We start from the raw sequence: 13,429 nt of genomic DNA on the forward strand, positions 1-13,429 counted from the left end.
AGACAAATGGAGCATATTCTCATATAGCAGGGAGTCTGAAGTGGGTATTCCAGGGCTCAAGGCAGCTGCTCAAGGAATTATTGCCTCTCCTACTCCACCACCCTTAGTATGTGACTTCCTTCCTTCCGATAACATGATGACAGCTAGAGCACTGTGCCCATGTTTCAGGCAGGACGCAAAGAAGAGCAAAGAGAGAAGTCGGGTGTACCACGTCAGTCCTCTTCACCAGGGAAACACTCATTTTCTTAGAAACACCTGTCTGTAATAAAGTTCTAGTATTTCTTCTCTGCCAGACCCTGACAGCTGGCCTCTGCTAATTGCAGGAGAGTCTGGGGAGGTGAATATTTTAACAGGGTACCCTGCCACCGCAAACAAAATCGGGGTTCTGTAAGTAAGACAGAAGATGAGAATGGATATTGAAATGGCCACTGCCTCCACTGTTTTTATCTTTCAAAGTGTCAGTAAAATCTACCAATTAGTTGTAAACTCCTGGAAGATGTGGATTGTGGTGTGTCCTGTTTCCCCATCAATCTGCATAGAGCTTCATTATCTCCTCCAACCAAACAGTGAATCAGCATTGATTGTTTTTATACAAGTATGAGACTGATCAGTTACTGATTCCTTTTTATATAACCTTACTCAAAAAGTATTATGTGCCCTCTAGCATGTCATGGGGGTATTCTGAAGATTAGTTACTCCATTTGAAGGAATTGGGAAGGCATTTATAACTTCTCAGTTGTAACAGTACTATAGTAACAGTAATATGCTGTTACTATAGTAGTGTTAGCAACATCAAAGCTTGTTGCTTTGCCTCCCACAGATTCGTTGCCCCTTTTCTCCTGGGTGATGGAGCTGCAAAGGATTACACAAAGCCCATTTCTTCTGAGCAGTGAGAAGCCCCGAAGGGGTTAATCTCCCAGAATCCTCGAGAGAGAGGCATTCCTTCCATTTGGGAAATTAACCATGAATTGGGGTTCTCACCTCACATTTATTCTCCAGACCAGGAAGTTACAGGAAAAGAACATAGGTGGGGTTATGACCAATTATAGTTTAACAATAAAGGCTGGTAACAAGCAAGGTGACATTCCATAATGCAATTTGCAAAAGGTTAAGTCGATCCCCCAACAAAAGCTTGATCTTAGCAAACACTGTTTTTCCCTACAGCAATTTCCCAGTGTCTTTACATATCAACCAGTAACTTGTCTGTCCTTGAGCCAGCAACCTTGCTGTGCCACAACTCTCCATCCACATCAGAGACCCTAGCCTGAGGAAAGTTTCCTGTCTTTTGCAAGGTTAACATTTCTATATGTAGTTTTAAGAAGTTAGACTAAACCTGAAACTGCAGGGTTTTGGAAACTGGGCCCTGTGAAAGACATTTGCTTTTATAGTATACTCTACAAAAGCTGGCATTAATGCAGCAATTTTACATCAACTTCTTAGGCAGCTCAGACTCTGAGGCCACAAACAAAGAACCTGTCCCAGATGCAAAAGTGAAGACCCACAGAGTGGTTTTTAAAAACCTTGCAGAATGACTTTCCTTACCCCAGATTTGATTCCCCTGCCCCGAGCCCGCATCCCTAGGCATGTTCAGTCCTGCACTTGTGCACCGTGTAGTCCTGGCTTCCATGGGGTTGTGGCCTGGACACAACCAGGTGCTGGTCCTCCACTGTGGAGAGATAGCACTTGGCTTCTTTTCAGACATGAAACTTAAATTTTTTCCAGCGAACTGCATTATTAGCTTTCAGTTCAAGTCACCAGTTGGTGAATGAAAGGACACAAATCTCTTTCAATGCACCTTTGTGAACGATTTTCAGATTCTACAGGGTGGCTGCCCTGTTCTTGGGCTGGAGAGCTTGTCAGCCCGCCCTGAGATGCCAGAGAACCAACCCCTTGCATGTTGAGAAACTGAAGTACATTTTCAGGAGGACTAAGAGAGACTTGACTCATAGGTTGAGCTGGTTGAATGAACAGGCCAGGAATAATAGCTAGTGTTTTTAATTTAGTTTTATTTTTTAGTGCTTAGCATGTGCAGGCATGTTTTAACTGCAGCACAAATCATGACGCACTGAAAACTCTGGAAGACTGGTGGGATAGGTAACATGAGGGGTATTCAAAAAGTTCACAGAAAGATTCATATTATCTTTTAATTTTATTTTTCCATGAATTTTTTTGAAGTACCCTTGTATTATTGTCTCTATTTTGCATAGCAGGAAACTGGGATTCAGTGGGACTAGGTAACTTGCCCAGAGTTACTAATTAGTAAGTGGTAGAACTTGGCTCTGAACACTGGCATTTGGACTCCGGAATTCACATTCTGAGCCATCTATTGTGTTGTGACACTTTCTGGGTAGTGGGCCACATGACAACATTTGAGACATTCATGTCTAGATAGCAGTCTAGAACTGATAGCAGGCCATGAACTCCACCAAGTACAAAACTAAAGGAGATAGGCTTGATTTGCAACAGGAAAGAGCATGTTTAGATACCTGGAATTTCCTTGTCTAATGCAATTAGCAGGAGATTAAAGGATAACGAAGGTAATCATCATTAGAACTAAAGTTGCGTATCTAAATTGGCTGTGTCTTTTTCCTTTATTTTTCTGAATAAGACATCTTTTTTCGAAGTCTATTTTAATTGACACATTGTAATTGTACTTGCTTATGGGGTAAGATCTGAGTTCTGATACATACATATGTTGTGTAATGATCTGGTCAGAGTACTTAACGTAACCATCACCTCATGCATTTAACATTTTTTTGTGGCCAAAATTCAAAAGCCTCTCTTGTGTAATACACAGAACTTAACTGTTACCCATATTCACCCTACTGTGCAATAGAATACCAGAACTTATTCCTCCTATCTAATTGTAATTTTGTACCTGTTGACCAGCCTTTCCCTATTTTCCTTTCCCTTTTCCCCTCCCTGGCTTCTAGTAACCTCTGTTCTACTCTGTTTCTATAATATCAACTTTAAAAAAAAAATTGATTGTGCTTTCAAAGTCTTATTTAAAAAATCCTTGCCCAATGCCATGTCATGGATCATTTCCCCTGTTTTCTTCTGGTAGTTTCATAGTTTTGGGTTTTACATTTAAATCTTTAGTCCATTTTGAGTTGATTTTTATATATGATGAGAGGTAGGGGTCTAGTCTCATTCTTCTGCATGTGAATATTAAGTTTTCCCAGCGCTATTTACTGAAGAGACTTCCCCCTGCCAATATGTGTTCTTGTCACCTTTGTCAAAGATCAGTTGGCTGTAGGTGTGTGAATTTATTTCTGTGCTCTCTATTCTGTTCCATTGGTCTATGTGTCTGTTTTTGTGCCAGTACCATGCAGTTTTGGTGACAGTAGCTTTGTACCAGAATTTGAAGCCAGGTAGTGTGATGCCCCCAGTTTTGTTCATTTTTCTCAGGATTTCTTTGGCCATTCAGGGTCTTTTTTTGGTTCCATAAAAATTTTGGGATTGTTTTCCTATTTCAGTGAAGAATGTCATTGGTATTTTGATAGGGATTGCATTAAACTTGTAGATCACTTTGCACAGGATAGCCATTTTAACAATATTAATTCTCCTAATCCATGTACATGGGACAATTTTCCATTTATTTATGTCCTCTTTAATTTCTTCAAAGTTTTATGATTTTCCTTGTAGAGGTTTTTCACCTCCTTGTTTAAGTTTATTCATGGCTATCATAAGATAGCTGTAGTTATTTGTAAAATAACTTTTGTAGTTATTGTAAAAGGAATTGCTATTAAATTTCATATGCTGATTTTGTATCCTACAACTTTACTGAGTTTATTAGTTTTAACATTTTTTTTGGTAGAGTCTTTAGGGTTTTCTGTATATAAGATCATGTTGTCTACAAACAGGGACAGTTTGACTTCCTCCTTTCCAATTTCGATGCCTTTTATTTCTTGTTCTTGTCTAATTACTCTGGCTAGGACTTGCAGTACTACGTTGAATAGAAGTGGTGAAAGTGGGCATCTTTGTCTTAGTTCTGGTCTAGGAGGGAAGGTTTTTCCTGACTCAGTATGATGTTAGCTGTGGGTTTGTCATATTTGGCCTTTATGGTATTGAGACACATATGTTCAATACCTGGTTTGTTAAGAGTTTTTATTATGAAGGAATGTTGAATTTTGTCAAATACTTTTTCTGTGTCAATTGAAATGATCACATCATTTTTGTCTTATTTGAGAGAAGTTAATGTTTAAAAGAAATTAAAAAGGAGGAAGCTAGTGACTTGGAATCTGTTGGAGTCTAGAATAGGAGATGTGTAGTGGTGATGCTTGGCACAATGGGGATGCTGAATCCTGTGGAGAGGACTAAGAATATTTATCTGTCTGGGGCTACTCCTGTGATTAGTTATAGGAAGTAACATTTGTTTGGAACTTACCAAGTGCCAGGCACTGTGCTAAGCTTTTTTCATTCACTATCTCACATACTCCTAACAATGCGTTAAGTTAGACACTGTTTTTATCATCACTACTTCACATAAAAAGGCAATCAAGGCTTAGACTTGTGGCAGTGCTGTCATTTACTCCCATGTCTGCCTGACTCCTGAGTGTGTGAGCTCTTAGCCTGTATCCTTGGATTTGGTACTGTTGACATCTGCCTTGATCATTTATGAAGGTGACCTTATAGCAAAAAGCCAGAAAGTACAGGCTGGGAATAGACCATGAAATGAAAGAAAAAGCCTGTATGGGGTATTTTTTGACTGGTTGACAAAATGCCATCAATGTTGTCATTGATCCTAAATATTCATGGAGTTCTAATAACATTTTGGCAATAGAATGACTGTTGGCCTAAGCCAGTGAATTTGCAAGCTAAATGATGTAATGTACATGAAACCCAGAAGCTATTGGCCGTGGATTGCCAGATCTAGAGGTAAAGCAGGAGAGGTGTAGGGTACATAACAAAGGAGACATGTGCTCCCCGCACCTGCCCAACCCTGAGCAAGATCACCTCCCGCTCCCAACCCTGAGCAAGATCACTCAAGCTTGGGTGCTTGGGATATGTCCTGCCTCACCCTGCCAAGTTCTGGCCCTATGGCTAGGGAAGGGTGACCCTTGAATTTTTATGGCAAACAGTTGATGGTATGAACTGAATTTCATTTTATATTTATTTCTGTTAAATCGGGGAACACATATATATGTATCAAAATATTACACTGCACCCTATAGGTATGTACAATTATGAATTAATTAAAAAATAATAAAAGAAAAAATAAATAAATAGAGGAGATAAGTTTGCATGATAAAAACACTTTTTTAAACCCAAAGGATAATAAGAAATAATGAACTAAGGAATTACCTACTTTACATAAAATGATTTGTCACTAAATAAGCAAAATATAAATATTCATAGTTAATCATACTTAAATAGGACATAAAGAAAATATTAACTACTTATAAGCCCCGCAACCTTTTTACCTTCTCCCACCTCCCTCTGTACATGTACAATTAAATAGCACAGATACATCAGTCCTTTTTTTACATCTTGAGGAAAAGGCTATTGGCTTTGGGGACTGTCTTGGCAGGCCTAGGATGCAGGAAAAGACCTCGACATAGCAAAAGGCCTTGATTCAAAATTCAGCAGGAAATACACTAATGGAGAAGTTTATTTCCTGAGGCTCAAGATCAAGGAACCTTAAAAATCTTTTAAGTACAGGCTTTCTAGTAACATATAACATATGTTTCTTTCTTAGGAATTGGGTTATAACCGCTTCCCCCCCACCCTTTTTTTTTTTGGTTATAATGAAGTTTCTGGATAGCCCATCAAAGCCAAAATGTGAAGTCTATTTTGGGAATTTCTTTATAGCTGGGCACACATTGCACTGTTCTAGTGTGCCAGACTCAGTGTGTAAAAATGAGATAGAGTTGTCCTTGCCTTGATGTACCACTTGTGTATAAATAGACATAAGAAGAAAAATGAGTTTGGGCCATATTCTTTGGCCTCCTTTTCTTCTACAAGCAGACAAAAGGATCACACAATAGCAATATAACAAACTCCTAGAAAGTATTCTTGAAATACTCAGTTCTTATAAATACCAGAGACCATGTTCAGATTTGGTGTTGAAAATGTTCTATCTTCAGAAGTTCTTCTGAGTTTCATGCTAGTAATTTACCGAAGAGTGGGGCAATTATATAATGGTGTCCCTTTTCAGTCTCTCCCTTAAATAATAGAAAAGAGGCATCATGTAAAGTGGATAGAATATGAATTTTGTGACCTCAGACAAGTCATGACTCTCCCGTCTCAGTGATAATCCTACTCTGTGATTATGTGTAGGAGGTGGAATGCTAGGGCTGGCCGCTTTGCTCACTAGTAGAGTGTGTTGCTGGTAACACCAAGGTCAAGGGTTCTGATCCCCATACTGGCCAGCTGCCGAAAAGAAAATAAAAAGAGGTGGAATTCTATACACGTGTAAAGAATTTCATTTTGACCGGTATTTGCTCCTCCTTCTACTCTATGGTCTTATGAGGATCTCTGCTGCAAAGCAATAAGACTTAATAGAAAAGAAAATTTAGCAATCTAGAATTTACTCTGTGGTGTTTGAGGCAGCAATATAATTTCTAAAACCAAGTTTAATATCATTCTAGCCAGAAGAGGTAAAGCATGCTCTCCTGGTTTTCCTTTTCCCTGCTGACCACTCCTTCCAAGGCTCATCGCCTTGGCCTCACCTTGTCTTTGTGATCTCTAAACACCGGATTGTCCTAGAATTCCGTCTTCATAAATGCTTCTCTTAATTGTATTCACTGGTCTCATCACTTTAAATATGCAAGTGACTTCTAGATTCTTACCTTCAGCTCTGGACTCACATATCCAACTGTTTCCTTAATATTTCCACGGGGATGTTTAATAAGGACCTCAAACTATACCTCTTGGTTTTCTCCCCTACCCTGCCCAGCCTTCTCCATTTCAGGGCGTGAACATCATGTCCCACCCATCATTTAGATCCCTGCCCAACTGTCATCTTTTCTGAGAGTCCTTCTCTGCCCATCCCATCTAGAACACTCCGTGCTGCTCGACTCTGCAGTCCCAACCCTGCCTCTCTCCCCGATCCCTGCTCCAGGGTGACAGGAGTCCCACCTGTCTTGTTTACTGCTGTGTTCTCAGTGTCTCAGAGGATGCCTGGCTCGTACTGGGTGATGCATAAATATTCATCGGAGGAAAGAAAGACTGAATGAGAATGAATAAACAAAGCAATTTAATCAAGAATTTGTTAAAGACAGAGGAAGGATGAAAGAAATTAGTTAGGTTCTTGGCGTCCCTTAAATTGTTTTTTTGATCTAATTAATAAGTTTTTTAATTAGAAATTTTCTTCTGTGGATTTTGCCATCATGAACAGCTAGAATAGTTTAGGGAACTTGAGGAAAAATGTTTACACTTAAGTATTTTGGGGGTCTAGTAGAAGCAGTTACTGATGGAAAGGTATTTGCTAAGGTTCAGTTCTTGAGACTTTAAATGCAATACTTGATGATCATCAAATATTTACATAGATTTTCAAGATGCAACAGAATGTTAATTATTGCTTCCCGGTCACGGAAGTCCATGCTGGAGTTCCCGTCCTTTCTCCCCTGTGAACAGTGCAAGTGATGGGTATAAAGGGCCCACAGATCTGCTTCCAGCACCTGCTGTTCTCAAGCCTGCAGCTCTGGCTGCGAGAAGGATGTATACGAGGAGCTAACTTTCTGAGCATTAATTTCTTCCACCAGGAGATCAGTAAATGGACTCTTCCACCTGCTGCCGTCCAAATTTGGAATTTGGTTACATCACTGATTTTTGCTTCTGCTGGATGAATTTTATAATCAGTCTCAAGGAGAAAAAAGATGGCATTTTTCCTCACTGCTCTGCCAGCTTCTGTTTGCAGGGAGAATTCACTGCATCCAAATTCATAGGGTGACATTTTCCTCCTTTGCAAATTGATGAGTTGGGGAACCTCACGCTTATGAAACATTGGCTCGTTATTCTTTGTCCAGAATGTAGATTGTGAATTTGTGAAATTTTAAAAACAAAATCTCACTCGCAAGATGAATAAAGAAACTACAGTGCCATCTGCTGGCTTAATAAGGAAATGCAGGCAATGACTAGGGTACATCTAAACCCGAGGATAAGACTATTCAAAATGTGTGATAATTTGAAGAAAATAGATAAAAATAATGAAAACATTTCAAGGCAGCATTTTAGAGAGGAAAACACTTTCATGTTTTATCATAATGGTGTATTAGTGAGAAGTTTTTTTCTGCAGTGTAAACTTTGACATAGTTTTACTATATTAAACATTCCCATTTGGCAGAAAGAATGAAAAATAGGTTGGGAAAATAGAAATGAACCTTTGAATTTTTCAAGGATAGAATTGAGGTGATTTTATATACAGTTCATCCAGATTAAGTAAAGTAAGGCTGGTACTGGAAAGAAGATGGGGCCTGGGTATGGTCCCTTCTTGGCCTCGGAGTAGCCGTGGAACTGGGGGCCTCTACCTTGATTTCTGCAGCCCACAGGTTCCTGTAAACGTGGGATCTGGGTTAAATGATTGGTAGAATTCCTTGAAACATGATACGGTTTATTGTTCTAAAACAGCAAAGGACTAAAGAAAAGTGATGTTTCTTTAGACCGTTTTCCCACAAGGCTATTTCTTTTAGAAAAAAATAAAAGTTCACATACGTATTTTTCCCCTTATTACATAGTTAACTAGTTTTATGCAGAGCAAGGGAAGCTTGACGTATTTGGTCCTCAGCAATCAGGTCAAGACTTTCTTCGTCCTTAGAGTGAGTGAAAAAATACCTGTGGGGCTTCCTCTGCTGTAAGTGGTCACCTGCCGAGAGCATGCTTAATCCTGCGGGAGGTCATGGCCAGCTGAAGGAAGGGGAAGGGATGTGTATCACCGTGACGCATGGCTTTGAGTTCAAAATGCGACGGAGTAAAGTTTTTTTAAAAAATTAAGAATCCAGGGGCCGAGCCCGTGGAGCAGTTGGTAGAGTGCTGCGCTGGCAGCGCGGCGACGCTCCCGCCGCGGGTTCGGATCCTATATAGGACTGACCGGTGCACTCACTGGCTGAGTGCCGGTCACGAAAAAAACGACAAAAAAATTAAGAATCCAAACGTAGCTTAGATGCTATTTCGCTTTGAAGGATTTCCTGCCGTAATCCCCAGCGAACTGGCCAACTGCTTGTCCCTGCTGCCCTTTTGTTCTGCTCGTCCTTCCCTGTGGCCCTGAGATTGTTGCATCTGCTCCTCCCCCTCCTCCCCCCCGCCTCCCTCCTCCTCCCCTCCCTCCTCCCCTCCTCTTCCCCCTCCTCTCCCTCCTCCTCCTCCTCCTCTCCCTCCTCCTCCCCTCCCTCCTCCCCTCCTCCTCCCCTCCCTCCTCCCCTCCTCTTCCCCCTCCTCTCCCTCCTCCTCCTCCTCCTCTCCCTCCTCCTCCTTCCCCTCCTCCCCTCCCCTCCCCCTCCTCCCCTCCCCCTCCTCCCCTCCCCCTCCTCCCCTCCCCCTCCTCCCCTCCCCTCTCCCTCCTCCTCCTCCCCTCCTCCCCTCCTCTTCTCCCTCCTCCTCCTCCTCCTCTTCCCCCTCGTCCTCCTCCTCCTCTCCCTCTTCCTCCTCCTCCTCTCCCTCCTCCTCCCCTCCCCTCTCCCTCCTCCTCCTCCCCTCCTCTTCCCCCTCCTCCTCCTCCTCCTCCTCTTCCTCCTCCTCCTCCTCATCCTCCTCCTCCTCTCCCTCCTCCTCCTCCCCTCCTCCTCTCCTCCCCTCCTCTTCCCCCTCCTCCTCCTCTTCCTCCTCCTCCTCCTCTCCCTCCTCCTCTCCCTCCTCCTCCCCCCCTCCTCCTCCTCCTCCTCTTCCTCCTCCTCTCCCTCCTCCCCTCCTCTCCCTCCTCCCCTCCTTCCCCCTCCCCCCTCCCCTCCTCCTCCTCCTCCCCCTCCTCCCCCGTTCCCCCTCCCTCCTCCACACGCTGCTTTCTTCGTGTCCATCTCCCTCCTTGACCTGTGAGTCCCACTGCTTCATATTTTTCTTTCTTTTTTTTTTTTTAATTTTATTTTGTCGATATACATTGTAGCTGATTATTGCTCCCCATCACCAAAACCTCCCTCCCTTCTCCCTCCCCCCCTCCCCCCCAACAATGACCTTTCTGTTTGCTTGTTGTATCAACTTCAAATAATTGTGGTTGTTATATCTTCTTCCCCCCCCGTTTGTGTGTGTGTGTGTATGTGTGTGTGTGAATTTATATATTAATTTTTAGCTCCCTCCAATAAGTGAGAACATGTGGTATTTCTCTTTCTGTGCCTGACTTGTTTCACTTAATATAATTCTCTCAAGGTCCATCCATGTTGTTGCAAATGGCAGTATTTCATTCGTTTTTATAGCTGAGTAGTATTCCATTGTGTAGATGTACCACATTTTCCGTATCCACTCATCTGATGATGGGCGTTTGGGCTGGTTCCAACTCTTGGCTATTGTAAAGAGTGCTGCGATGAACATTGGGGAACAGGTATACCTTCGACTTGATGATTTCCATTCCTCTGGGTATATTCCCAACAGTGGGATGGCTGGATCGTATGGTAGATCTATTTGCAATTGTTTAAGGAACCTCCATACCATTTTCCATAGAGGCTGCACCATTTTGCAGTCCCACCAACAATGTATGAGAGTTCCTTTTTCTCCGCAGCCTCGCCAGCATTTATCGTTCATAGTCTTTTGGATTTTAGCCATCCTAACTGGGGTTAGATGGTATCTCAATGTGGTTTTGATTTGCATTTCCCAGATGCTGAGTGATGTTGAGCATTTTTTCATATGTCTGTTGGCCATTTGGATATCTTCCTTAGAGAAATGCCTACTTAGCTCTTTTGCCCATTTTTTAATTGGGTTGCTTGTTTTCTTCTTGTAAAGTTGTTTGAGTTCCTTATATATTCTGGATATTAATCCTTTGTCAGATGTATATTTTGCAAATATTTTCTCCCACTCTGTTGGTTGTCTTTTAACTCTTTTAATTGTTTCTTTTGCTGTGCAGAAGCTTTTTAGTTTGATATAATCCCATTTGTTTATTTTTCCTTTGGTTGCCCGTGCTTTTGGGGTCGTATTCATGAAGTCTGTGCCCAGTCCTATTTCCTGAAGTGTTTCTCCTATGTTTTCTTTAAGAAGTTTTATTGTCTCAGGGTGTATATTTAAATCCTTAATCCATTTTGAGTTGATTTTAGTATACGGTGAGAGGTATGGATCTAGTTTCATTCTCCTGCATATCGATATCCAGTTATCCCAGCACCACTTGCTGAAGAGGCAGTCCCTTCCCCAGTGAATAGGCTTGGTGCCTTTGTCAAAGATCAGATGGCAGTAAGTGTGTGGGTTGATTTCTGGATTCTCTATTCTATTCCATTGGTCAGTGTGTCTGTTTTTATGCCAGTACCATACTGTTTTGATTATTATAGCTTTGTAGTATAGCTTAAAGTCAGGTAGTGTTATGCCTCCAGCTTTATTTTTTTTGCTGAGCATTGCTTTGGCTATTTGTGGTCTTTTATTGTTCCATATAAATGTCTGAATAGTTTTTTCCATTTCTGAGAAAAATGTCTTTGGAATTTTGATGGGGATTGCATTGAATTTGTATATCACTTTGGGTAGTATGGACATTTTCACTATGTTGATTCTTCCAATCCAAGAGCATGGAATATCTTTCCATCTTCTTGTATCCTCTCTAATTTCTCTCAGCAGTGGTTTGTAGTTCTCATTATAGAGATTTTTCACCTCTTTGGTTAACTCAATTCCTAAGTATTTTATTTTTTTGGTGGCTATTGTAAATGGGCAGGCTTTCTTGATTTCTCCTTCTGCATGTTCACTATTGGAGAAAAGAAATGCTACTGATTTTTGTGTGTTGATTTTGTATCCTGCTACTGTGCTGAAATCATTTATCAATTCCAACAGTTTTTTTGTAGAGGTTTTAGGCTGTTCGATATATAGGATCATGTCCTGCTTCATATTTTTCCATGTCCCTTACTTGTGATATTGTTCAATACATTTGGGCTGAATGATCTAAAAATTTGAAATGGCTACCCCGTAAAAGCCATTCAAGTAACATGTTTAGGTATTCTCATTTTCGCATGGATAGGAGGAAGGAGAACGGACCCTAGATAGTTAGGTGCAGTCTGAGGATAGGGTAGGTTTTCCTTACATTTCTGTGTTCACAGCTCAGCAGTAGAGGAACGTAAGGAGAGTTCCAGCCTGGCTCTCGTGCCTGCAGCCGTGTCTCCTGCTTCTGTTCTTAGCATCCACTCTCTGTTAGTTGACCACAGAGGTCTTTCAGATTTCCATGCTAGTCAAAGAGTTCTCCCCTCAGACTTGAAGGAGGACGGTGCCTGTAGGGCCTGGGCCTTCTGCTCTGAAGTGGCACCAGAGGTCAGCCAGCACCAGTGCAGCTATGCCAAGGGTAGACTAAAGGTGGCTGGACCTGAGAAAAGCCCCCTCCCCTCTCTGGTCACCTTAAGTTCTCCAGGTCCTTTTACCAGCAAGGTAGGCAGAAAACCACTGTTAGGTTATTCTGATGCTCTGCTTCTCGTCCCTAACTTTTTCAGTGCAACTCATATCTGACCTCCCAACCTCTGTCTCGAGCATTCAGATGCTCAGGAGTGTTTTGCCAGACACCTCTTCTGTCTTCCTTCTTGGCTGTGAACTTGTAGCTAAGATTCAGGTGTTTCCATGCTGTTCCGTCATCAGCGAGCCCGAGGACACTGAACTTGCCCTTTGAGCTTTGGATCCACCTAATGAAAGACCTTCCTCCAAGCTTTACTCTTTCCTTTTTGAGACAACCAGTTTTTAACTTTGGTTTCCCTGCCTTCTTGCTTTAAGTCCAGATATTTTCTGGAGAAATACTTAATTAACTGGTTTGGGGCTGTGTACACTTTTCAGGTTATTTGGGTTCATCTGTATCAGGAGTCATACAGTGGCAGCCAGGGGGTAGGGGGTAGGGTATGAGGCCAGATCGGGTGCCCAGACGTGTTGATTTATTTGCACACATTTCTAAAAACATGGAATTATTTGCCATCACTTAAAAATGTAGAGCTCTCATATAAAAATGCAGATTTCTGGCTTCTCTTTGAACTCTGGAAGATTGCCAATTGGCAGCAACCGGCTGGAAGAGCTCCTTCCTGGCTGCCCAGTCTGTTTGGAGCATCCAGTCTGTTGCTTGGCTCCTTCCCCTTCTCCCACCGCATTCTTATTTTACCTACAGGTGGCCACTTGACTCACCTGCTGGCCAAGTGGCATTTGTGGTGCTGAGTTTATATTTTCATAATTATTCTCTTTCTGTTTTCCCCTTCCACAAGAGACTTCTTCATGGTAGCAACTTGTAGTTAATACTTCACAGAAACGAAAGGAGCTTCAGCAATCCCCTAGTGAAGTCTGTCTTCTTCATTTAATGCAGGTCTTACCCTGGAGTGAGTCGTTAATAAATGTTGACTCA

The 13,429-nt window shown here is 41.9% G+C and overlaps 1 protein-coding gene across 2 annotated transcripts in view; it reads left to right on the top strand.

Moving 5' to 3' along the window:
* Window positions 1-13,429, top strand: part of SASH1 (SAM and SH3 domain containing 1) — a 174,740-nt gene that overhangs the window by 90,918 nt on the left and 70,393 nt on the right. The gene's annotated exons all lie outside the window — the stretch shown is intronic.

The sequence above is a fragment of the Cynocephalus volans genome, chromosome 5 (assembly GCF_027409185.1).
Source record: "Cynocephalus volans isolate mCynVol1 chromosome 5, mCynVol1.pri, whole genome shotgun sequence".
Lineage (NCBI taxonomy): Eukaryota > Metazoa > Chordata > Mammalia > Dermoptera > Cynocephalidae > Cynocephalus > Cynocephalus volans.